Here is a 6,644-nt window from a genome sequence, read left to right on the forward strand (position 1 = left end):
ATTCTTAGTAATTTCGGCAGCTTAGTAATTCAAATCTAAAATATACCATCAGGGTACTGATTGGAATTGCATTAACTATATATCAAGTTATAAAGGTTTCACTACTTTAAGACATTACCTGTCTAGAGATTTGTTATATCTCTCTGGTTTGGAAATTTTATTTCCTGCTATGAGAATTTATCATGTCCATGATTCTTTTAATTAACTTAATCCATATACTTCTATAAACTATTGTGAATGGATATCTCTTTTTCCATTTCTAAATGATTAACAGTATGTAGAAAATAGCTGCTGATCTTTGTATATACATGTTTTTATAAAGGAAATGTTGCAATGACAGATTACATCCAGTCCTGAGTTAAATGTTTTTGATGGCTGAATATCTCCTTCATGGGATTATCCAATTCAAAAAGAATGAGCACACGAGTTGATTCAACCATGGATGCTTTTATTAGACCCAAAACTTTTTGACATTCTTTTCTCACTAAATGATAATATAAAACAAAATTTAAGCGGTTCAATGCCCTGCCTGAGCTGAGCTGCCGCTGAGCTGCCAACAGGTGGCAGGATGGCTCAGCTAAAAAAAAAAAAATTAAAGAATTATATAAGAAGGTTAAGATGTTAGAAACTACTGAATCTCCTTGAAAGTAATATAGACATAGCAGAGCTAACTGGGAAAATCTATCCCACCACTTCAGGAAAAAAACAGCAGAAAGAAATGTTAACCCATATGTGGTATGCTCAAAATGTGTGGAAAGCTAGTGTCTTGAAGAACAGACCAGTGGTGTGGGTCTTTTCTAGGTTTTAAGAACTTTAGCCTCAGTTGAGGAACCTGGAGAGGGTGATTCCCCAACTGAAACAAATGTGATGATGAGTGGAAGTACTTCCTTAAGAACTAGACTTTATATGAGTAGGTCTCAACCTGACAGCACACAGGAATTACCTGGAGAGATTTTAAAACCAGTGCTATCACAGACATCCCCCACAGAGGTTCGGATTTAATTAATTTGGGGTAGGATTTAGTCATCAGTATTTTTTAAAGGCTCTCCAGGTAGTTCTAATGTGCAGCAACAGTTAAGAAGTACTGTTTTATAGACCTAAGCAAGCAAGTCTCAGCCCTGGACATACATTAGAATCCCATAGAAAGCTTTTAAAATATATCCATCCCTAGACCCAAAGCCAGAAGGTGGGGTATTTTAGCATAGTTCCCCTAGTGATTTTAAATCAAAGCCCAACTTGAGAAACAAGGGGTCAAGAAACTAAAGACGTATTGGCAGCAGTCACTGTTCACAGGCTAAAAAAATGCCTACTCACAATTTTTTTTGGAGATTCTTTCATGCTCATTTAAATATGGAGATGCTAGAAACACAGGGATCAAATATGAAATGGAAATTCAAAGATTTTAAATATTCAAGAAAAATGTCTCAATTAGGACCTAGGTGACTAAGGGTGCCAAGGCTGTAAAGTTCTGAGCTTTGTAAAAATTCTGCAATCCCAAATGTCATTCTTTGAGAGAAGAGACAGTTTATATAAGTAGATTTCCACTTAAATAGAGTACATCTTTGATGACTAAGAAGCTATTGTAAATGGTATGTTTTTATTCATTTCCTGAATGTTTATTGTTAGTATTAGAAATATACGTAAATAATTTTTGTACAATGACCTTGACTTCAGTAAATATGCTAAGTACATTTATTCATTTTAATGGTTGATTTTATGTTCAAAATCATATCTATGAAAAATGAGACTGTATTTATTCTTTTTTCATCCATATATTGATTTTTCTCACCTTATTGTACTGGCTGTGACTTCCGGCAAAAATGTTAATTAAAAGTGATGATAGTGAACATTTTTGTTTAGGTCCTAGTGTCAAAGTCAAAGCTATTTCATCTTTAATGTTGACATAGGAAGCAGTGCTTTTTGTTTGCTTATGTGGAAGGAGCACAGCTTATCAGGTTAGATGTATTTGTTTTCTATTGATGCATAACAAATTACCTCAAATTTAATGGTTCAAACTCTCAGATTTATTAGCTTACTGTTCTGTAAGACCAGCTGGCTTCAGCTAGATTCTCTGCTTAGGGTCTCACAAGGTCATAATAATGTGTTGGCCAAGTGGGCTCTTACCTGGAGACTCTAGGAAAGAATCCACTTTCAGGATCAATCAGGTTGTTGGCAGAATTGAATGTACTGTGACTAAAGTCCCCTTTCTTTGCTTAATGCCAGCCATAGCTCCTATCAAAGACATCTTTAATCCTTGCTTACTTTCCTTTCTGTTGTTACCAGGTGGAGGAAACTGTTTTCAAGGGCTCCTTGTGATCATATTAGGTTAAGTCCCACCCTTTTTCCATCAAATTCACAAGTTCCATCCACATGCAAAAGAGAGTGTATTATGGAAGGGCCAGGGTCATTAATGGCCATTCTTAGAATTTTGCCTATGGCACTGCGAAAATTTCCTTATCTTTTTACTTTGTCTTCATTTTTATCATGAATACTTCCTATCAGATGCTTTTTTCTGAACATTTGAGATTAACATACACGTTTTTTATTTAATCCAGTGATTACAATGACTGATATTTGAATTTTAAACTAGATTTGCATTCCTGGAATAAACATAATTTGGTCAGATATTATGTGTGTATGTACACATATAGACACATATATGTAAATATAATAATGAATTTAAATTGTCAAATAGATTATGAGTATTCATACTTTCCATCTGTTCTTGTGCCACCTTCGTTCATTTATGTTTTTCAGGAATGTGTCCATTTTATTTAAATTATCAAATTTTTTGATGTTACTTTTTATTATCTTCTTAATATTGTTTTAATGTCTGTAGGAACTGTAGTGATGTCTCCTTTTTCATCCCTTATATATTATCCCTTGTATAAGGCATTAGTGTGCTCTCTCTCTTCTTTCTGTCAATCTCTTTCTCTGGACAATATCACTAATTGTTTATTAGTTCTGTTAGTGTTCTTTTCTTTTTTTCTATTTTTATTGTGTTTGGCTTGCTATTTTTTTCCTTATTTATTGAGATACATGATAAGATAATTGATTTTCAATCTTTGTTCTTTTCAAATATATGCATGCAATGCTATAAATTTCTCTGGGTGCTTCAGTGAGGTTGTTTCATATATTTGTAGTACAGTTAGATTATTCACTTACAGTTTGTATTCCTTCCTGGGATTTCCCACCCCACCTCTGCCCCTTAAATGATTGTTTTTATAATTTTGCATACATTAAGATTTATGCTTTATGGCTGTAACATTGTCAAAACATTCGTTTTGACAAGTGCATGATGTTATGTATAAACCATTACAGTATTATACAGAATAATTTAATTTCCCTAAAAAGTTCCCTGTGTTTTACCTATTCATACCTCCCTCACTCCCCAAGAACATTTTCAACCACTAATCTTTTTGTTTCTAAAGTTTTGCCTTTTCCACAATATCATATAATTTGAGTCAAAGAATATGTAGCCTTTTCAGATTGGCTTTTTTCTATTAATAACATACAATTAAGGTTTAGCTATGTCTTTTTTCTGGCTTGATACCTTCTTTTATTACAAAATAACATTGAATTGCATAGTTGCTTTATAGTTTATCAATTCACTGATTGAAGGACATCTTGGTTGCTTCCAGTTTTTGGCCATTATGAATAAAGCCTCTATAATCATTTATGTGCAGGTTTTTGTGAGGAGAAAAGTTTTCAAATTAGTTGAGTAAATACCTACAAGCACAATTGCTGGATCTTATCTTAAGAATATATTTAGCTTTGTAAAAAACTGCCAACTGGTTTTCCAAAGTGGCAGTACCTGTCCACATTCACACCGTCAATGAATGAATGTTATTTTTGCTCCACAACCTCACAAGCATTTGGTTTTCTCATTTTTCTTTTTTTTTATTTCAATTATTTTTTTTAATTTAACCTTTCTAATAGGCTAAATAATGTAGTGGTATTATTATCTTAATTTGCAATTCCCTAATAACAAATGATGTTGAATCTTCTCATAATTTTTTTGTCATCTGTACATCTTCATATTGAGGTGTCTTCAAAGATCTTTTGACTATATTTTATTAAGTTGTTTCTTTTATTATTGTTGAGTTTTGAGAATTCTTTGTACATTTTAGATATAAATCCTTATGTGATTTACAAATATTCTTCCAGTCTTTAGCTTGTATTTTCTTAATCAAAAAGTATCTTTCACACAGCTGATATCTTTAATTTAAAAATGTTAAACATTTTTCTTTCATAGATTGTGCTTTCGATATTGTATCTAAAAACTCACGTCCAAACCCAAATTTACCTAAATTTTTTCTTGTGTTCCATTCTAGAAGTTTTGCCTGTCACATTTAAGTTCATGATCCATCTTGAAATAACTGTTATGAAAGTTTTAAGGCTTGTGGTGTAGGTTCACTTTTTGCATATCAATGTCCAATTATCCCAGCAACATGTATTAAAAAAACTATTCTTTATGGAGTCAATCGAATGTAATAGATAAGTATGATATTGGGGGTGGGAGGGCAGTGGATGGGGGCAGGGGGTTGTTACTTTGTGAGGGGTGAAAAGGATAACTAGTGTATTGTTCTGTACACCTGAAACAAATAATAATACAAATAAAAATAAAAAAGAGAGGCAGTGGTGACTGTACACAGAGGAGGATGAGGCAATGTGACCACAGAGGCAGAGCAGTCATGCAGCCACAAGCCAGGGAGAGTCGGCAGCCACATCACCTGGAGGAAGCCAGGTACAGGTTTTGGAGCGAGTGCATCCCAACCAACACCCTGACTGCTGCCAGCAAAACTGATTTTGGAGGATGGGATTCAGGACAAATTACCCCAAGATGTGGCACCTAATCTTTCTTTGTTGCAAGGGTCTCAGTTGAGAATGTAGAAAGGCAGAGGAAGAAGGTATTTTTCCTCCGTACACAGCTCCCAGAGCTGAGAAAATAAATTTCATTTTTTCAAGAAAAAAAGTACTATTCTTTCTGTATTAAATTGCCTTTACTTCTTTGTCAAAGGTCAGTTGACTATACTAGTGGAGGTCTATATCTAAGCTCTATATTCTGTTCCAATGATTTATGTATCTATTTTGTCCTCACTATCATGCTGTCTAAATTATTATTGCTTTATAGTAAACAAAATAGAGTAGTGGCACTCCTCCAACTTTGTTGTTCTTCTTGTATTCTATACCATTTGTCTTTTTTCATAACCTTTAGTTTCACAGCTTGTCTATATCTACAAAAGAGTCACTGGGAATTTTACAGGGATAATGTTGACTATAAATCAAATTGGAAAAAAATTAACATTTTAATATACTTTTTCTTACAATCCTTGAACATGGAGTATGTCTCCAATTGTTTGTTTTCTTTGTTTTTTTAATACAGTTTTATAGTTTTCCACATATAGATATGATCCATGTTTTCCAATAGGTATATATCTTGATAATTCATCTTTCCAATTCTTTGGAAGATCCAAATCCAAAGAATTGGCCTATTATATCTAAGTTATCAAATTTGTTGGTATATTGTTGGTCATATAATATCTTTACTATCCTTTTAGTGTCCATGCAATGACCCTTCTTTCATTTCTGATACTGGTAATTGGATTCTTCTCTCTTTTCTACTTGGTTTAAATCCCTAGTAGTTTATCAATTTTATCAGTCTTTTCAAAGAAACAGCTTTTGGTTTTGTTGGTATTCTCTATTATTTTCCTGATTTCAATTACATTGATTTCCGCTCTATTTTTTTAATTACTTATTTTCTCCTGCTTGCTTTATGTTTAAATTGTTCCATGTCCTCTGTTTTCCAAAGATAAAAGCTCAGATTATTGATTTTAGATCTTTCTTCTCTTCTAGCATATGGATTTAATGCTATAAATTTCCCTCTAAGCATCTCTTAGTATATTTTACAAATTTTGATAAATTGTATTTTCTTTTTATTTTGTTCAAATTATTTTTTAATTTCCCTTCATACTTTTTTTTGACCAAAGTGTAATTTATACATGTGTTTAATCTCAAAATATTTGAGGGGGCCGGCCGAGTGGCGCGATGGTTAAGAACTCGCTTGGGACACCAGAGGGCCCCGGTTCAGATCCCACATATGAGGGCCAGTGACACTGCCCTCCACAGCTAGGATGCTGAACAACAGCTCGACCTGGAGCTGGGCTGCTGTGAGTCGCCGGCGACGGCGTAGGCTGCACTCCCTGTAGCAGTGGGTTGCCATGGGCTACCGTGTGTAGCCAGCAGCCAGCGTGAGCGGCCAGCAGCCGCAGTGAGCGGCCGTCCAGAAGCCGGCGACTGATCTGCCTCGCCCGGGAAGAGCGCAATGATGGTGCCAACTTGGGCCAGTGAAGCAACGTCCTCCACAACTAGATTGAAGAACAAAACGACAGCAACTTGTCAGTTCCCCTTCCCCCAATTCCCCAGCACTGTTCCCATCCCCCCAATTCCCCAATAAAAATCTTTAAAAAAAAAAAAAGAAAAAAAAATATTTGAGGATTTTACAGCTATCTTTCTACTCTGTTTCTAATGTAATTCCATTGTACTCTGAGAACATACTTGTGTGATTTCTATACTTCCAATTTACTATGGTATTTTTTGTGGACCAAAATGTGGTCTATCTTGTTTAATGCCCCATGTGATCT

This window comes from Hipposideros armiger, unplaced genomic scaffold, assembly GCF_001890085.2.
Source record: "Hipposideros armiger isolate ML-2016 unplaced genomic scaffold, ASM189008v1 scaffold_112, whole genome shotgun sequence".
In the NCBI taxonomy this organism is placed as follows: domain Eukaryota; kingdom Metazoa; phylum Chordata; class Mammalia; order Chiroptera; family Hipposideridae; genus Hipposideros; species Hipposideros armiger.